Genomic DNA, 21,237 nt, shown 5'->3' on the forward strand with positions numbered 1-21,237 from the left:
TTCATAGGTGGTGAGTAAATATGATAGGGTAAAAGAGAATAGTAGTAGTGGTGTGAGTAAAAGTATGATATAAAGTGTAGTTGGTGGTTTATACATTGTACAACAGTTATTGGATGTATATAGGTAAAGTTTGTAAGTAATAAAAGAGTGAGGATAGAGGAGTGAGAAGGTTAAGGTATGGTAGAAGGACGTGTATGGAGAAGTTGGGTCAGAGAGACAGAAGAGTGCAAAGTGTTTTGGGATAAGTGGGAAAGGAAGAGGTGTGGTTATCCTTGTCTAGGTGTAATTGGAGAAGGAAGAGGTGTGGTTAAAGTAGTATGAGAGTAGGATCCTTGGGGGTGTGTGGGAATTGGGGGTAGGGAGAGGAGCGTAGTGGGTTAAAGACAACTCCAGATGCTGCAATCAGGAAACAATCAGCAAGACTGACTCCAAAGGTGAGTTTAAAAAGCCAGGTAAGGGAAAAGGATAGAGAGAAATAAACCTAGAAAGGGTGGGTAAGGACAGAAGGAGCAGAGGGTAAAGTTGGTGGACTAGTTATAGGGAAAGGGACAGCAGGAGACTAATTATTGTGAATGTCTGAGGCTAGGAGACAGGTAAGAGAGAAATAGCTGAGGTAAGGTCACCCCCTAGTGGGCAGGTCTGATAAATTGCAGGCTAGGTAAGAGAGGTAGTTTGAGTTCTACAAGGGAGGCTGGCAAGACAGGGAGTAAATTTCCTTTTAGTTTAAAAAAGAGGATGGGAAGACACAGTGTCTAAGGTGAAGCAGGGGGGGCTGCTGGCTGTCCTAGCTCAGGGCTTTTTCTAACCTATGTAGTAGAGGAACCACAGTAGAATGACTTTCTGGCAAGAAATTAGTCCACAAACATACTCTGCTGGTGTCCTTTAGAGAGGGATTGAAGGGTAGCTTATTCAGCAAGGTGAGCCTCCGATAAATGGAAGGTCCTTTAGGTTCCTATACTTTAGTGCAGGATACACAAGATGGGCAGGTAACTTGAGGAGGCAAGAGAGAAGGAATTGATGAGAAAAGGTAGATTATCATAACGCAAGATGAGCTTCCTCATGCATTATACAATCGGCATAAATTGATACATTTCTAGTAAGTTACAGTTCTAAAACAAAATAAAAACCAGAACCTTATGCAGATGGGTTCATCAATTCACAAGAAGCAATATCAGTAGATAACAATTTATCCTTCCAAAAACCTTATTAACACCAGTGTAAAGATATTAGAGCTAAGTTTTATACACGTAGTATTGTAGCAGTTTAAAAAAATAGTAATCAGACCTTGGGAGATATTTCAGACTGTAGTTTTACACTTTTAGTATTACAGCAGTTAAAACATGGCAATTGAAGATTTGACATACTTAACTACAGTACAACTTAGTCATGTTAAACAATTCAGCAAGAGCTAATACAAAGCACTGCAGTAGTAAAATAGCGTGTTGAGCATTCACTTAAAATATTAGTCTCGCACAAATACAGTACAGGGTTGGTTTCAGGGTAGAAGAGTAAGCAGCGGTGTAGTGCACTATTGAGGGATATACAGAAGCCATATACAGGCTCCAAGGACCCATGTAAAAGCAGAACACGCTGCAAGAAGGGTCCGCTTCAGAAGGATAGAAAAAATGTTAGTTTAGTTAGACTTTATAGTAAAAGTACAGAAAAAGAAGTAAAGCCGAGGCCCTTCTGTACAAATACCCTAAAGGCACCACTTAGACCCAAAGCATCCCCCAGGAGCCTTTGGAGGGGGAAGGAGGGTGGGAAGTGATGAATGAAAAAAGACGAACAACACAGATGGAAGGTTATGGTAAGACATAACTTCTTTAGATGATGTTGTTAATCTTCTTTCCATTCATCACTGATGGGACAGAATCCCAAGCTACCTTGAGGTCCGTGGGTGGCCCTTATGGAAGAACATTCCTGAGTACCACTGAGCCAAAGGCAGCTCTCCCTCTGGAGACCAAGTCCAATTTGTAATGACTAATAAAAATATGAGGTTTAGCCCAAGTAGCTGCTGCACAGATGTCATCCATGGAAGCCCTGGAATGGAATGCTACAGATGTTGCCATAGATCTAGTGGAGTAAGCTTTAATTTTTGGCATAGATTCATTATGGAGGGAATAGATGAACCATATGCAGTCCCTTAGTCATTTTGATAATGTAACCTTGGAAACAGCCTCTCCCATTCTGGGCCCACAAAAGGAGATGAAAAGCTTTTCAGATTTACGGATAGGTTTGGTCCTGTCTAGGTAAAATCTCAAATGTCTATGCACGTCTAAGGAGTGAAGGCAATACTCTCCTCTACTGGCAAAATTCGGAAAGAACACTGGTAGATCAATGGTCTGGTTAATGGAGAATTCAGAAACAACGTTGGGAAGAAAGGATGGATTTGTCCAAAGTGATACTTTGTCTTTATAAAAGACCTGATAGGGCTTCTTGATAGACAATGCCTGCAGCTCAGAAACTCTTCTGGAAGAGGTAATGGCTACCAAGAACAAGGATTTCCAAGACAAAAACTTTAGGTCACACTTCACAGCAGGTTCAAAAGGTTTTTGAGTCAAAGATTTAAGGACTAGAGTGAGGTTCCGTGGTTCAACGGGCTGTCTGACAGGAGGCCTGACATGAGAGGTCCCCTTGAGGAAAGCCTTGCAAAGGCATAAAGAGATAAGAGGGGTGCCATCTATACCATTGTGGAAATTAGAAATTGCCAGCAGATGTACTTGAACCATAGAGGCAGAGGCTCCATTATCAAAAAACTTAGCCAAGTACTGAAGCACTGCAGTAACTGGAGCCGAATACGGGTCTAGCATGTTATCCTTGGACCAGATGGAGAACCTTTTCCATTTATCCTGATATAGTCTTCTGGTGGATGGTTTGTGAAAGTCCAGAATGATGTCTCGAACAGGCGAGGAGAGATTAGCTTGCCTGGCGACTAGTGAAAGTGGAGAAACCAAGCTGTCAGCTTGAGACTAGACAGATTTGGGTGACTCAACCCTTGGGGGTGAGTAATCAGATCTGGTAGAGGGTCCAGAATCCATGGCGGGCATACTAGGTGAGGCCGAAGGAAGGGGAACCAAACTTGTCGAGGCCAAAACGGGGCTATGAGGATCACCTTGCATCTCAACTGAAGAGCTATCTTTAGAAATTGTGGGATCAGTGGAATGGAAGGATAAGCGTAAAGAAGTCCCGTGGGCCAAAAGTGGATCAGAGTGTCCCCTCTGTGACTCCCCCTCCAGGGGAAGTAGGGCGAAATAGCTGCTGCACTTGTTTGATGGGGAGGTGAAAAGATCTTAGTAAGGCTGGCCTCAGTGGCTGAAGATTACTGATGCCACCTCGGGGTTGAGGGACCACTCGTGAGGCATGAGGATGCATCAGCTCAGTTTGTCCGCAATCACGTTGGAGCTCCCCAGATATGCATTGCTATCAGAAAGCGGTTGGAAGCTATCGCCCACTGCCAAATTCTTATGGCTTCTAGACCTAGGGAGTAGGTCTTGGTTCCTCCTTGCTTGTTGACATACCAGACCACTGACATATTGTCTGACTGAATTGTAATTGTCCTGGAAGGGAGAGCCAAATGGAAGGCCTGCAATGCTACCAGCACAGCTCTCATTTCCAGAACACTGATATGCAGGTGGGCCTCTGAGGTGGACCATGTGCCTTGGATAGTCTTACACTGGAAATGGCCCCCCCACCCGATCAGGGAAGCATCCGTGGTCACAATGGCTGTGGGATGAGGAGACTGAAATGGACGACTCCAAAGTTCTGCGTCTGGCCTCATCCACCAAAGCAGCCTCTGTTTGCAGGAGTTAGTTATTCAAATCTGGTAACTGAGTGGGTGATAGCTTGGGAACCATTGACACAGAAAGAGCCACTGCAGAATCTGCATATGTAGCTTTGCTAAAGGCACTATTGGGATTGATGCAGCCATAGAACCTAGGGCTTGAAGAACTTCCCTTGCAGAGACTGTTTGAGAGAGTATCACCTGGAGTTGAAGCCTCAATCGATGGAGTCTGTGAACTGGGAGTGATACCCGACAAACTGAGTATTGAACACTGCTCTAATGAACTCTACGTCCTGTGTAGGGGCAAGGTTTGATTTCTCCCAATGTATCGTTATTCCGAACAATTTTGCCACAGAGAGAGTATAATGCAGTGCTGTTACTAGAAGATGCTTGGCAGGGGTGGTGAGGAGCCAGTCGTCTAGATATGCAAACACCCAGAATCCTTGTAATCTCAAGTGAGTTGTTACCATTGCCATGCATTTCGCGAATACTCTGGGGGCTGTAGAGAGACCAAATGGAAGGGCATGTAATTGATAATGACTGGCTCCTAGCCAGAAGCGAAGTAGACTCCTGGAGCATTTGTTCATCTTGATGTGGTAATACCCATCCCGGAGCTCTACAGAGCACATCCAATCTCTTTCTGTTAAAAAGGGGAGAACGGACTGAACCGTGTGAAGATATCTAAAAATTTTCACACAAATATCAAAAAAATTCCACTTAGCAGAGAGGTTGGCTGAAACACGGCGTTACAGCTATGCAGCAAACAAGAACTGAGGTAATAGGGAGAAGGGGCATTCTGGGTAGAGACTTGGCGTGACAGTTTTTTGGCTGGCGCGAGCTTGGTAAAAAGGCCAACTCGGTTCCGAGGGCTCTGATCCAAACCCATCAGTGATGAATGGAAAGAAGATTAACAACATCAGATCAAACAGTAGAATCAACATACAGCATAAATAAAGTCAGATCAGAAAATCATACAGTGAATATTAAACAATCATACGATACTGAACACCTAGTAAAGTACAGTCAATAGAGGTAACCAAGAGTAAAGATGTTGACTATTTTAAATATTGGCAAAAGACTAAGAAAGGAAAGAGATTTTCCAGTTGGGGGAGATTAGGAAATGGAGTTAAAGTAGGAAGCTATCGGAGAAGTAACTGGTGCTTTGGCTAATATGACAAGGGAGGATAGGAAAGGGGAAAAAGAAGAGCAAGGGAAAGAGAAGGAAGAAGGGTGAAGGAAGAGAGGGGAGAGAAAGGAAGAGAAGGAAGGATTAACGGGTAGTACCAGCCTACTGTAGGACATGTACAGAGCCATGAGTTAAGGAGAAATAGAGATTGTTTGAATATGTGACTACATGGCATTACTCTAATATCTGTAGGAATACTGTTCCAGACCTTGGGCTACAAAGTACGAATATTGGCAGTGACTGATATATTTTTTTCTGTTTATGGATTTCAAGGAGGTGCTTCTCAGACGAGCAAAGAACACAATTAGGGAGACAATGGTTAAAAAATGGCTCTGGTTGCTGGGGGACCTGTACACCATTTTCTGAGCAAGGAGGAGTTGGTCAAACTTGAGGTAGTGAGGTAACTCAAGCCAGTCTAAATAACTGAGAGCAGAGCAGTATGTTGGGAGTTGTATGACTGACTGGCTGCAAGTCTCGCTACTTTGTTATAGCAAAGCTCAAGTTTTGATCTTAGGGAGATCTGAATGTTGGTGAAAATAGATGAGGCATATAGTAGTAAAGAAGGAGGTATGTATTGGTTCCAGTAACTCTTGAGGAGTTAAGGAATCTTTTTGATCTAAAGAGCATGCCCAGTTTTGGTGTGTTGTTTTTATGCACTTTTGAATATGAAGATCAAATTTAAGTTGATCTGTTATGACACCATGTAACTGTGTGAGGTACAACTTCAATTTTAGTATTGTTGAGAGAGGATATTTTGAAGGTGTCTTATGTGTGTTTTTGATTTGGGGAGAAATAACAGCAGTTTTATTTTATTTGTATTTAGCAAAAGCTGATGGTCACTGAGCCAGTTTTCAATAGAGTTAAAAACCTGCTGAGTGACAGACTGTAACTGGGAAGGACTATTAGATAAGCAAATGACAGTGGAGTCATCTGCATATTGTATAAGTGTAGCTTGTTGGGAGGATGTATATAGATCATTTATAAATATGTTAAAAAGGAGAGGGCCAAGTATGGAGCCTCATGGGACACCTGCATTAACTGGGAAAAAAGATGAGTAATCAGACAGCCATTTAACTGATTACAGCCAGTTAGATAGGTAGCTAGAGAACCAAGTGGCTGTTGCACAGGAAAAGCCTAAAGCAGACATTTTTGAGAGTAGTTTGGCCTGTGAGACTGTATTGAAAGCTTTAGAGAGATTTAAAAAAAGAGGGAAGATACTAAACTGTTATCTCTGACTCTAATGATGTGACCTAAAAAGGCAACAAGGGCAGCTGTGCTATGATCTGGGCAAAAGCCATGTTGGGTAGAGGTTAACAGATTTTCTTGGAGGAAGCAGTGTAAAAGTTGTTTATGAATACATTTTTCTAAGATCTTGGAAAGAGGGGACAAGATTACAATTGGTCTGAGGTTTGTTATTTTAGTGGAGTTTCCCCCTTTATGAAGAGGAATGATGCAAACTTTTTTTCCAGAGAGAAGGGACATACGACTCTCAAATGGATACACTAATCAAGCTAGAGATTGGGTAAGGAACAGAAGGGGCAGCAATCTTTATTCATAAGGGAGATTGTCTACAGAGGGTGAGCAGGGCTTAAGTTTGTCTAATGCATTTTTTTATATAGGAAGTAGAGACAGACTAAGTTTAAAATGGCACTGTTAGAGCTTTGAAATTTGTCAGGGGCGGCAAGATTCTGTAGGGAGTTTTGAATGAGGGTGGTTATGGAGTTTATAAAATAGGAGTTAAATTTAGAAGTAGTTTCTATGGGCGAGATCTGGACGAGGGTTATAGGTACTAGGAATTCAAGGATATAATGTTTTATTGAGAGAGGACCAACATTTTGGGGGGTTGTGTTTTTGGCTTCCTGTGAGTTCAAGTAATATTTATCAGCGGTAACTTGTTTTTTGTCATGTTTCAAAGCTGTTTGCAAGTCTGTAGGTGAGCTTGAGTTTTTTTTTTTATTTTTGCCAGTTTCTACAAGCTTTCTCTCTCTTACACATTAATTGTCAACTAGAAGGGGCTAGCCAGGGTGACTAAGTGAATTTAACTCTCTCTTTATTCTTATAGGAGCAACGCTACTGAGAATGTCTAGAAATATTGTATTAAATTTTAGAACAGCATTACCAAGTTGTAGGGAATAGAGGATGGACCAATTAATGTTATTAAGGATGTTGTTAAAGATCTTGGAATTTAAAGTTATGGCAGTCGTTATAAAGGTGCTGTTTGATATGGTGAGTTGCTTGTTTCTGAACATAGATGGGATGGTTTTTACTGAGGGAGTTTGAGGGTTTTTGGAGAGTCATCAAAGTTTAGACTTGAGACTAGGATCCAGTCCAGAGTAGTCCCAGTACCACTGGCGTTGCTGAACTGAGTATGGGAAGTTATGAGTTGTTTGAAACCATATAGATTGATACCAGAGGAAGGGTAATCTGGTGTGAAGGTTTTCCAGTTAATATTGACATCACCAAGAATTATTATTTCATGAGAAATGGAAGTAAACACCCAGTGTAGGATGTCTTCCAGAACAGGGATGTTATTTCCTGGGGGAATACATAAGGCAATTATACACAGTGTTTATGCTCATTTAATTTGCAGTCACAGACTAGGATCTCAGCAGAGAATAATTTAGGTAGAGAAATAGAAGGAGAGACAGAGATATGGTTAGAGGACATGACTGCTACACAACCACCTTTTTTATTTAATCTGTCAGTGAGGATGACAGCACAGCCAGGGGGTAGAATTTCAGTCTCTTTTCTATGTAGTTTGAGCTAAGTTTTTGTAAGAATAATAATGCCTAGGGAGTAATAAGTGATCCAGGAATGAAATTCAGAGACTCTATACTTTGAATATTCAAGGATATGATTTTCAAATTTTTAGTAGAAGTTGCTACAGTAGAAGAGGAAGCTGGTGGAGAATAGAGGCAGTAAGGATCTGGGTTTGGGTGGACATCACCACATAACATGATCAATTCACAGTATGCATACATTGCTGAAGATTTAGGTATGTTAGAATTAAATTTAAATTTTACCTTATATGGGTTGGGAGAAGGGTTAAGAATTTTATATCTGAAAACCAGATGGGGGGCAAGTCAAATAACCTAGAAGCAACAGTAATAGTGAATGGCTGGCATGTGACATAGGCAGTGTGAGTAAGGGGGGGATTGAGAAATAGGTGCGATAGGTATCATATAACATGTAAAGTATGATAGTAGTAGGAGCAGCTGTGTGGATAGAAAGATGAGGAGCACATTTGTCTGTATTAGAAACAGAAGTCTTGAAGACAATGACGGAGAATAGAAGGTATACGTATATATGGATGGAAATAAAAAATTAAAAAAAAAAAATAGGCATGAATTTGAATAGATATGCAGAACACGGGATACTAAGAACGTGGAGCAGACAGAATTCTGAAAGAAGAAGAAACAGGACACCTGAAAATTAATTGGCTTATGCACAAGTACATTAGGAAGGTGGATATCCTAAAGATGGAACAAAACAGTAAATGCAAATATCCAGAGGGATCAGATCCTGAAATAAAAATGGAAAACATCAAATAATTATTTACTCAGGCAGCTTTAGTTTCCTCCTACATCCCAAAGACATGCTATAGGTGGACTGGACACTCTAAATTGGGTGTGTCTGTGTGTCTTCTGTGGAAGGTTTGGTACTGAGCTGGCAATTCAACACTGTAAAACTCCACTGCCAATCGTTCTGCAGACTATTGTTCTTCTGTGGTGACCCTCAAATGGGAAAAGCTGAAAGAAGAAGAATCAATTACTCAGACCATCATGCCATTTCATGCATATAAACCAATGGTGAAAAGGGGCAAACCAACAACCAAACAAGTGGAGGGAGCAGTCTCGGCACTGCAGGACTGCTTTGAATGCACAGACTGGTCAGTGTTTAGAGAGGCAGCTCAGAAGAACCAACATATACACCTGGAGGAGTATACAGAATCAGTGATTTCAAAATGTGTTGATGTAACAGTCATCAAAAGTATTACCATACGTGCAAACCAGAAACCCTGGCTGTCTGGTTAAGTATATGAGCTCTTAAAGGCACAAAATGCCACTTTCAAATCAAAGGACAAGGATGCCCTAAGAGAGGCCAGAGCAAATCTAAGTAGAAGTACGAGAGAGGCAAAGAGGTCTTATGGATGTAAAATTCATGGACACTTCTCTGACCAAAGGGACTCCAGACATCTCTGGCAAGGCATACAAGCAATAATAGACTACAGGTCTGCATCTTCCCCATGTGATCACAACACAGAATTTCTGAATAAACTGAACACCTACTTCAGTACATTTTACACGGATAACACTGTGGCAAATAAGCTCCCTGTCGAACAGAGTGAAGAGGTGCTACGTCTCAGCACATCTGATGTTCTGAAGACCCTGAGGAGAGTAAACTCAAGAAAACCAGCTGGCCCTGATAATATTGTGGGAAAGGTTCTTAGAGAATGTGCTACTCAACTGTCTACTGCACTAACTTATATTTTTAATATATCCCTACATCTAGCCATTGTACCTAAATGATTCAAAAATACGACAATCATCCCTTTACCCAGGAAGTCTCAGCCAGCAAGTCTAAATGATTGCCACCCAATTGCTCTTACATCTGCAGTAATGCAGTGTTTTGAGTGGCTAATCAAGAATCATCGCTCTTCAAATCTACCAACAACACTTGACACATTACATTTGCTTATAGATCTAACCCTCTGCATGGCTGATGCTATAAGCTATAGCACTTCATGAATTCTTGGCCCATCTAGAGAACAAGAATTGCTGTCAGACTGCTGTTCATTGATTTTAGTTTCGCCTTCAGCCTGTCATCCCGCAGAATCTGATAGCAAAGTTGATCCAGCTAGGCATCAACAACCCCCTATGTAACTGGATACTGGATTTTCTCATAAACAGACCCGAAAAGTATGTGTGGAAAATAACAGTTCACACAGTATCACACTGAGTACATACAGGTGTCCCATAAAGGCTGCATCCTAAGTCCTCTACTATTCACCTTGCTGACGCATGACTACATGGCCATTTATGAATCCAACAAAATCAAGTTCGAGGAGGATACCACTGTTGTAGGTCTTGCAGGAAGAGACAGGAAACAGCCTACAGGGAAGATGTGGAACATCTGATTAGCTGGTGCGACAGCAACAATCTGACCTTAAATGTAAGCAAGACCAGAGAAATTAACAGTGGACTTCAGGAGGACACAGGAGGCACTTCAACCTCTGGAGAGTAATGGGGTGGCAGTGGAAAGAGTCATAAGTATCAAGTTCCTGGGTGTGCACATCTCTGATGACTTAAGCTGGATGACTCACATTAACCACATAGTGAAGAAGGCACAACGATGTCTGCACTTCCTATGGAAACTGAGCAAGGCAAACCTGGCACAGACCATCCTCAAGGCCTTCTATAGGGGAACCATCAATAGTATCCTCACTAATATCATTGTATGGCACAGAAACTGCAAAGCATCCGACTCCAAGGTTCTCTAGAGGGTAGTGAAGGCAATGGAAAAAAATCATTGGTTCTTCTGTCCCATCCATGGATGAGCTGCATGAGACTAGGTGTGTGGGAAAAGCTAGGAAAATAATAGATGACCCCATCCATCCTGCACATGGCATGTTCTGCTACCTCTCCTTGGGTAGATGTTATTGCAGCTTACACTGCAAAACATCTAGAATGAACAGGAGTTTCTTCCCTCTATCCATAAGGCTTCTGAATTCAAATGTCAAGCATGACTGAAGATAACAGGATCAGTATGTTACAAGCTGTGGTATACTGTCTACAGTAACTATTTGAAAATTGCTTAATAACTGGAACAGTTGGCCAATCTCTTCTATTACTATTAGTGCAATAACCAGAGCGAGTCATCACTCCATATACGTGTAACATGAACAGAGTTTATCAGACTACTAATGTGGATGTGCAATATTCTAAGCAAATCCCAGTGGGAATTCTTAGTCTGTGCAATACCTACTAGTATAACATTGTCTAATGTCTTATTGTCCAACACGTGGTAAATTTGTGTGTTGTCAAGTATCCTAATTATTACTGTATGTGAATCTCTGTTACTGTCCCTCTAATTATATGTTATGTCTTGCACTGGGGCCAAGCAACGAAAGTTTGTTCAGCTTGCACTGCTAGGTACATCTGATCGACAATAAAGTTCACTTTGACTGACGTTACTACAATCACAGTCCAAAAATTGGAGATATTAACAACCTTCACATACTTCATCCATTTTTACAATTTTACTGATATCTCAGCATATGGATTTGATGCAAACACAATTCAAAAATAAAAACAATTTTACGAAATATGTGAAAAGGAGCTTCTGCTTGTCCATACTGTGAAGATCACTAACCTTCCAAGAATGTGATTTCAAAGGCACTCAACATCTAAATACTAGTAGGAAAAAATGTTATACACAAGATGTACCCTTGACTCTAAATCAGCCAGTCATTAACATTCCATAACATGGTAGGAAGCACACAGTGAATCTATAAAAACATTTTGTAAACCAGAAAACACTACAATGACCAGTTTAAATGAATGAATACTTTTAAAAGTGATAGTAGATAGCACACTGCTAAAATATATTGGCACTAAAACAAAAGTTAGGGAAAAGTAATTTGATCTCAGACCCATCACAACAGATTTCCAGAGATCCCTTTGCTATGATGAAATCTTTCAAAAACACTAAACTACCACTCTATAAAGCATACATTTTAAATCACCTAATGAAAAGAACAGAAAACAAAAATTTCGTTCATGTTAACCAATTTTTGAATGAAGCAATACAGCTAACAAACCATGGCTTCTACAAAGGTAAGATAAAACAAAACATCGAAAGTTAAGTGAAACATTCAGGAAAAACGTAAGAAGACTGAATAAAATGACTTGTGTTTCACAGTGACACAATATATTGAGCATACTATACACTATTCTACCGATTGCCAAACATAATCATTAACTAAAAAAAAAAAGAAAAGAAACAGGAAATGCTGAGATACAATTAAACTCTGCTTCATACACAAAGAAAAAATACCCATTCCTACATAATAATAATAATAAAAAAAAAAAAAAACTGCCCATCACCCAGCATACTCTCATGTAAAGGGAAGGAGACAGAAGAGAACAAAACAGGCATGTAAACAACAAAATTATGGAAGTTACAATCCAGCCTCACATACAACAGAATCCAGTGGTGTGTACATTTGTATTCTAATTAACTAAGTACATCACTTGGCAGCATAAAATTGAATTAAATGCACTGCAACTTTTTGTTTACCCCCAGCTGTGCAAGTTAGGGCAACCCCCCACTATAACCGCATGCAATGGAAAATAAAATAGCCACTTAATAACTGAAAGATCCTTGTGGTCATTGAAACATGCCCATTACATCATTACAACTGGTAGCAGCTCAGGTGGATCTAAAAAAATTCCACAGCACTTTTCGGAAAGAAGAGGGAAAGCTCCCCATGTGCTGTTCAAAATCTCTCTAGTAGTATATCACCTTGGGCCTCACCTGAAGAGAGACTACTGGCCTAGTCGGACTAACCCCAGTCAACAAAGGCTAGACAGCCAGATACAGATAAATACATTCAATTATTTTAAAAGATTTAAAATCATGTTAAATCCCTCAAACGTGTCATTAAGAAATGCAAGGATGACTATGACCTTCTGGCTGCAAATGATTCAGAAGATAACTTAAAAGTCACCTCATTCTCTGATCTCCCCCCAAGGACACTGTTAATAATCTTGTGGGCAAATTTTCTTCCAGCTTTTTCCTTAGCTACTGGGAGACACTAAAAGCTCCGTTCCTAAATTCAGAGTCATACAGAACACCCAGCATTCTTTGAATTCATCCACTTAAAATAGACTAATTATGGAGTATAACACTTCCTTTAGGAGGCAATCTTATGTTAGTATTAAGCAACTGAAAAGATACCAAAGGTTCCTTAACCAGGAAGACTGTTTCCTTAAAGTTGTTGAGCTACCAGAAATGGCTTGAAGTGCTATCCCTTTACTTGGTTTTCCTATCAGCTCTGTGCCTTGCATTCCATGCCATGATGGACCCTGTCCACCTTTATTTCTCGGTCTTCACAAGTGAAATAACTCCACTAATACCACACAGCAGATACATAGCTACCAGTACAGATAGCAAGCAAGCTGGAGATAAACCATTACACCAAACACCTACCACATTCTCTACAACAAGACCTAACTGGAAAGTTAAACAGAATTACAACTTAGCATCCTTCAAATTAAACTGAAATAACTGAATGGGCACCCATAAATTTACTCCAGGACTGACATGCTTTGCCATTCAAGAGAAAGAAGTCATTATAGTATGTGGATAGGCAGGCCTTGTGGTTCCATTTCCTTGTACTTCCTATTAACCTATGATTTTCCATTTGTGGAAAAGGCTGCCCTGCATATTAAGCAGTGTACTTGGCAACCTTTAAAACCACTCTGAATTACTACATAAGTGACTACAAATCTTCACCTGGGACACGTACAGAATCTACTTAAGAGAGAGCATTGCTAGTCTCCTACTTGGATTGGGTGATATGGCTGAGATTCTTGGTCTCCTTGACCATAAGCTTAGTAAGAACCTACAAAGTCAAAGAATGAATGGTATTTTTCTTCAGAGCGCTACAGAATGTCATTCGCCCATTTCCCAGAAGAATATGCACTTCACATTTAGATGGTAGCGCTGTCCCACAACAAATAGCGAGAAAGCTATATATAAGGAACAATACTGTGCCACCTATACAAACCCAATATGAAGGTACTACAAAGGCAAAGGCCTAAATAGTAAAAAAAAAAAAAAAAAAAAAAAGTGCAGAAAATACCCATCACGTCCTACTTGCTTCCAGGTAAGCATGGAAATATTGATTTTGTCACAGAAAAAACATGCTCTCAAGACAACAAAAGAAAAAGCAAACTCCAATATAATATCAGAGCAACCAGCCATTAATCAGCAAACTGCACAAAATCTGATAAAATATTAAAAGAAAAAAAAACTGCAGTCTCTGACCATCAAAGATCTTTCCCAAATGTGAGGTGAGAAAAGGCAATGGGGGAGAAAGCAACAACCATTATAACTTCCTAATATAAACAAAAAGTAATCAAATACAGTGGAACCGAACACACATTTGAATAACTTTAGTGGCATCTTCAGGAGACAAAAATAAATATCTTGGTGTGGGTTGGCATAATGGTTAAGGTATTTGACCTATAGACACAAGGTGTAGGGTTTGAATCTCTGAAGGAAATGGCTAGGCTTAAAATGGCACACAAAGGCAGTTAAGCCTACTACTAACTTATGAAACTAAGCCCATGTAAAGTGAAAGAAAGACTGGCAAGGTACATCAAAATGTATGAACAGTTGCTTACTTACTTACCTTCCCTATGTTGCAGGATTAAGCCTTGAAATAAACTTCACCAGTTTGCGTTTAACAGTCAGTCTATGGGAGAGAAAAAAATTAAAATCCACACCTGCTTCTCATGTCACTATACTAACATTACATGTTAGCTCAGTAAATGCATCAGAAGTTAAAAACAAACAAGACACAAGCAAATATTTAATCACACTAGGAGAAATGTAAAGTTTTCCTTCAACTGGGCAATCACTACAGACTACCACTATACCAAGCAGACTACATTAAAAAAATTAGATCTAGCAGTAAAGCAATACTGAAGTATTTTTACAGATATGTTCATAACATAAAAGAACCATTCTTTCTTACCATGTTCACTAAGGTATGTAGTAAACAAATGATTTATGGTTTAAAAAAAAGAAGTTATATACTCACCATAAAGTTCCATGTCTGCTGTTCATTTTCACCTTCATTCTTACCAGGATGAGTTCGGATCCAATCCTTGGATCCGACTTGGCCTTATATACAAGCTCGAGATCTTCCACTTGCTCATGGCTAAACCATATCCCAGAATGCAGTAGGATAGTTCCCCAGATCTTGTTTGCAGTTATAACAAAAGAATACAAAATAAAGGCAGTTTAATACCTTAGAGAGCAATAAAGAAGGTCAGAGATTAAAAACCAAAAGGCTGGCGGGAAGGAGGGTGGAATGCAAGAATGAAGGCTAAGATGGAAAACACAGGGAACATTATGGTGAGTACATAACTTCTTTATGTGTTGTTGCCCTCTCTTGTCTTCATTCTTACCAGGATGGGACAGCATCCTTAGCACCATCTCTCCTGGGTGGCTCAAGGGGGAATATTCTTTAGAATCGTGGAACCAAAGGAGGCCCTGTTCCTGGAGCCCAAATCGACTTTGTAATGACTGATAAAGATATGTGGTCTTGCCCATGTTGCCACAGCACAAACTGGCAGCCTAGCCAGAAAGGTGGAAGAGGTTGCAATGGCTCTTTGTAGAGTGGGCTTTAACTCTATGAGGAAGATCTCTGTTGAAATTTATGACTGAAGGTTATGCAATCTGAAGTGTCACTTTACGGAGTGGAGCACCTTTTATTTTTAATCTGAACAAGATATAAATAGTTGGTCAGATTTTCTGAAGTCCTTAGTCCTGTGTAAGTAGAAGCGTAACTGTCTATGTACATCCAGTTGGTGTAACATGTAATATGCCTTATTCTCATAATTTGGATAACAGACTGGCAAGCTCTATAGATTGGTTCAAATTTGATTCTGAACATACTTTGGGTAAAAAAAAAAAGGAAGGGTTTGTTCATAAGGAGAGACTGTCTCTGTAGAATAGAAAGTAGGGGGGGGCTTTATTGACAAGCCTTGCAGCTCTGACACTCTTCTAGCAGAAGTAATTGCTACAAAAGAATAGTTTCCATGTCAAAAAATTTAGATCGCAAGATGATGCTGGCTCGAAAGGGGGGAAAATTAAACGAGATAAGACAAAATTCAAGTCCCATGGTGCTGGAGGGGTTTTGATAGGTGGTCTTAATAATAATGTACCTTTAAGAAAGGCTTTGCATAGTCTGTGAGACATAATATTGAGGCCTGATGATCTACCTAAATGGAAATTGGATATCGCTGCTAGCGGAACTCTAATGGTAGCGGTGGCTGCGCCTTCATTGAAGAGTCTTGACAAGAATTCTAGTATGGAATTTACTGGGGCAGAAAACAGGTCAACATGATGAGAAGCCCATAAAGAGAATAATTTCCATTTGCTTCCATATATCTTTCAAACGAATAAATAAGAAAATATACCCAAACCAGCCAAAGGTCGCCCAGTAAGATAAAAATAAATATAATCAGATAAACGAATCGAGCATCCACCAAAGCTGTTATCATGCAGGACTTTTATTAATAACACACAGGATAAGTGCTTTCACACAAGAAAAAATCTAAAAAACATTTATATAATAAAATATCAAAGGCAACCAACCAATCTACGTTTTTTTAATATAGACTTTAAAGGTGTAGCAGCATTAATGCCCAGAGATTTATCTACCTGCAGCCTAATAATCCATTTAGTTTCTGCAAGTTCTAATCTATTATTAAAATCTCCACCCCACTTGCTCATACGTACCATCTGTAATACCATAAACTCAAAATTATGGCCAGGATGCATAGAAATATGCTTAGCTAGTGCATTCAGCATATTTTTAGGTCTGATGTTGCCCTGGTGCTGTAAAATAAGAAGTTATGTACCTACCATAACGTTCCATGTTAGTTGTCTTTTCTCGCCTTCTTTCTTGCTTGATGGGTTCGGAGCCGATCCCTCGGCTCCGACTCGGCACTTGCTAAGCTCGAGAGTCACTTTTACCAGCTCGAGGCAGCCCCATATCCCATGATGCAAGGCGGTAAGTACCCAGATCTCGTTTGATGACAAAGGGCAATAGCACCAAGCATAAAACACTTCCAAAAGGAAGAAAGAAAACTTACAGGATGGAAGAAGGACCAGGTCTGAATGGTCTTCAGCATAATAATTTCTTATAACAAGGTCTGTCCAGGCCTGGGGGAAGGAGGGAGGGTCGCAAGAAAGAAGGCGAGAAGACAACTAACTTGGAACGTTATGGTAGGTACATAACTTCTTAATGTTAAGTTGTCAATCTCGCCTTCATTCTGCTTGATGGGACCGCGTCCTAGCACCTCTATCCTGGGTGGCTCAATGGAACAGACTCTTGAGGACTGTAGAGCCAAAACTGGCTCTGTCCCTGGAGGCCAAGTCCAATTTGTAATGGGAAACAAAAGTGTGAGGAGTGGCCCAAGTGGCGCTGCACAAATAGTGTCTAAAGGAAGTCTAGCTTGAAAGGCTGTAGAAGTAGCTAAGCTCCTAGTTGAATGTGCTTTAGGTTTTGAGCACAGCTGTTTTCCCCTGAGCAGATAAATTTCAGAGATGACCGAAGAAAGCCATCTGGACAAGGTCACTTTAGAAACAGGAAGGCCTTTCTTATTATCCGCATAGGAAACAAAAAGTTGATCAGATTTTCTAAATTTTTTTGTTCTGTCCAAATAATATCTGAGTTGACGGTGGACATCAAGATAATGTAGTTTTTGTTCGGCTCTGTCTGAATAGTTTGGGAAAAATACAGGAGATCAATGGATTGATTCAAATTGGTCTTTGAAGCGACCTTAGGCAAAAAGGTCGGATTAGTTCTCAAAGATACTCTGTCTTTGTGAAAAACCAAATAGGGGGGTCGAACCGATAGAGCATGAAGTTCAGACACCCTCCTGGCCGATGTAATAGCCACTAGGAATAAAGTTTTCCAAGAAAGAAATTTCAGGGAACAAGAAACAGCTGGCTCGAAGGGGGGAAGAATCAAGGATGTCAGCACTAAATTTAGATCCCACTGAGGAGGAGGATTCCTGATTGGAGACTTTAGTAGGAAAATTCCTTTCAAGAAGGCCCTGCAGAGCCTATGGGACATAATATTATGATCTGCGACCCCGACATGAAAGTTGGAGATAGTAGCCAATTGAACTCTGACTGTGGAAGAAGAGGAGCCTGCATGAAAAATCTCTGCTAAGAAGTCCAGGACTGCCTGAACAGGGGCAGTGAAAGGATCAATATTCTTGGCCTTAGCCCAATAAGAGAAACGTTTCCATTTGCTTGTATAAATCCTCCTGGTAGAGGATTTTAAAGAAGCTACTATGATGTCTCTAACTGGGTTAGAGATGAAAGGAAGCCTGGCTAAGGAAGGAAGTGGAGCAACCATGCTGTGAGGTTGAGAGAAGGGATAGTCCGGTGCAGCTGACCGGATTGGTGAATCAGAAGATCTGGCACTGGGTCCAGATGCCACGGCTGCACCAAAAGGTGACGATGGAGGAACGGAACCAAACTTGTCGAGGCCAGTAAGGGGCAATGAGAATCAATTTGGCTCTCAAAGCGGTAGCTTTCTGGATAACTTGAGGGATCAGAGGAAATGGAGGAAGGCATAAAGAAGTCCCTGGGGCCAATCCTGGGTCAGAGCGTCTCTGGGGATGGCCTGGTAGAGGAAGAGACAGAAGAAGTCTGGGCATTTGCTGTTTTGGGGAGTAGCAAAAAGATCGCAACATGGGCGACCCCATTCCAGAAATATCTCTTCCGCTATCGATTGCTTGAGAGACCACTCGTGAGGCATGAGAATAGCTCTGCTCAATCTGTCCGCTACAATGTTGGTTTTCCCAGGGATATGTGTTGCTACCAGAAACCGATGAGAGGAGATCGCCCATTGCCATAGTCTGAGCGCTTCTCGACACAAGGGGTAGGACTTGGTTCCGCCCTGTTTGTTGATATACCAAACTACAGACATGTTGTCTGTGTGGACTGCAATTGTCCCTACGGGAAGAAAGTCGTTGAGGGCTTGCAACGTTAAAAGCACTGCTCTCATCTCCAGGACATTTATGTGCAGATGGTACTCGAACGGCTGCCACGTCCCATGAACCATCCTGCCCTGATAATGACCCCCCCACCCGATCAGGGAGGCATCCGTGGTGACAGTGGCTATCGGGGATGGGGTACAAAGTGTCTGCCTTGGTGAACCTGAGGAGATATGATCCACCAAGCAAGATGATCTTTGCAAGTCTGTGTCACCAGAATCTGGTGACGCATTGGAAGCTGTTGGTACGACCATTGTGTGAACAGCATCCACTGAAGAAGGCGCATGTAGAATCGAGCCAGGAAGAAGAGTAATGGCCGCAGCCATGAGGCCTAATACCTTTAGAACCATTCTGGCCTGTACTTTCTTGTTGGTCAGAATGATCCTGACATGACTCTGAATGTCTGAAACTCTTTGATCTGTAAGGGTAGCTGACATCCGAACAGTGTTTAAGTTTGCGCCTATGAAAGTAATAGACTGGCAGGGCGATAAGGATGACTTTTCGAAGTTGATCGAGATGCCCAAATGAGAACAAAGATTTATTGTGTAATCCCTGGCTTGAATAAGCTGATGCCTGGTGGTGGCTGAAAGGAGCCAGTCATCGAGATACGGAAACACCTGGAATCCTTGACGTCTCAGGTGAGCCGTGACCACTGCCATACATTTGGTAAACACTCTGGGGGCTGTAGTGAGACCAAAGGGCAGGGCTCTGAACTGGAAATGACTGGACCCCAGCCGAAAGCGGAGAAATCTCCTGGAGCGTCTGTGAATTTTGATGTGATAGTACGCATCCTGAAGATCTATTGAGCACATCCAGTTGTCCTTCTGTAAGAAGGGCAGAATTGACTGAAGAGTGACCATTCGAATCTTGTCTTCCTCACAGACTTGTTGAGTCTGCTGAGATCCAATATTGGTCTCCAGTCTCCCGTCTTTTGGGGACCAAAAGAACCTTGAGTAGATTCCGGGCTCTGAATGGTCTGTTGTAACTGGCTGAATGGCTCTTTTGCAGTAGTTTTGAGACTTCTAACTCTGCAATTTCCCTTAGACCGGGTGGTACATCTGGAAGGGAATTTGAGGGGAAAGGACTTTCCTCGAAAGGAATTATGTAACCCTTGGATATGATCGACTGTTCCCATCTGTCTTGAGTGAGGGAATGCCAGGCTTCTGGGTACAGTGATAATCTTCCCCCGACTGCCTCCAAGGAGGGACAGTCGGGCAACATCTCAGGGATGCTGAAAGGGCTTGTCAGAGAGAGGCTCTCTGTTTCCCTGGTTTTTTGGACCCCCTCTGCCTCTAGAGCGGCGTCTGTTGTTGTTACCCCCTCTGCCTCTAGGGGTAAACTGACCACGTGAATCCGGCGTGACTCCTTGGGATTTGCGGAACCACATTTTGCCACCTTTCTGTCCTTTGGGGTAAGGTCTAGAAGGGGTGGAAAACGGACTCCTACGGCAGAAAGAGTCTTGCCGTCCTGCTCGCACCTGGTCAAAGTTTCCTTCACTTGAGGGCCAAACAAAGCTGACCCATCAAAGGGAGAATTTGTGAAGGACGCCTTAAAGGGATCTGCAAAGTCACATAGCCACATCCAGGCTTGGCGTCTAAGAGCCACACCTGTACCTGCGGCCCTACTCGCTCCATCAGCAGCATATGATATTAACCGCATGGAGGAGTTTGCAATGGAATTAAGGGTTCCTAGCTGCGAAGCAATTTTTTCCTGAGCTCCTGCAGCCGTAGGATCCTGAACAACATCACCTAGCTCCTTAAGGATATCCCTTTGGAGTCTGGTGAAGTGACATAGGTAATTCAGCGAACGCATAGCAAAGGTCGCTGAGGAAAACATCCGCCACTGCACCTATCCATGGTCCTAGAGTCCTTATTAGGAGGATGGACGGGTACGGAAGGATCTGCAAGTTCCTTTTTGGTGGCAGCAGCCACCACCATGGCATCAGCGGGGACACCCTTAGTGAGGAATTGCTTATCACACGGGGCAGTGATGAATTTTGAAGGCCTCCTAGGGACTGGCTCTACAGAGTCAGGAGCTGCCCACGCCTTTCGGGCAATAACCTGCATAAGGGGGTCAAAAGGCGGAGACACCCAGGAGGTGGAGGGCCGAGATCCAAACGCCTCTAGGTATACTGACTCATCCTCAGAGGGATTGTTGGTGGGCCAGTTTCCCCTCTGTCTAAGGAGTTCTAGGATGTCTGAGAAGGAGACATCCTCAGAGGGGGATCTTGGGGATCCCTCTGACTCATCAAAGTCAGTATCTGAAGTGATAGACTCGGGGGGAGTCTACATGTTTCCTCTTACAAGTCCTCTTCCTAGGAGGATCTCCCGAAACATCAGGAGAATCCTCGGAAGAGGGGAAATTCCCAATGGGGAAACCTGAGGCGGAGGATCTCTGGGTCCTGTAGCAAGAGAAGTGGCAGAGATGTCAACAGGCACTATAGAGGGAGGAGCTAAGGGAAC

General features: G+C 41.8%; 1 protein-coding gene across 3 annotated transcripts in view; it reads right to left on the bottom strand.

Annotated features, from left to right (window-relative positions):
* RAPH1 (Ras association (RalGDS/AF-6) and pleckstrin homology domains 1) overlaps window positions 1–21,237 on the bottom strand; it is a 2,904,638-nt gene that overhangs the window by 2,278,092 nt on the left and 605,309 nt on the right. For all 3 annotated transcript variants that reach the window (XM_044060647.1, XM_044060646.1, XM_044060645.1), the window contains exon 2: window positions 14,386–14,448. The gene's annotated coding sequence lies outside the window, so the exon portion shown is untranslated. The remainder of the gene's footprint in view (window positions 1–14,385; window positions 14,449–21,237) is intronic.

The sequence above is a fragment of the Protopterus annectens genome, chromosome 2.part0, assembly GCF_019279795.1.
Source record: "Protopterus annectens isolate FY-2018-M chromosome 2.part0, PAN1.0, whole genome shotgun sequence".
Classification (NCBI taxonomy): Eukaryota; Metazoa; Chordata; order Ceratodontiformes; family Protopteridae; genus Protopterus; species Protopterus annectens.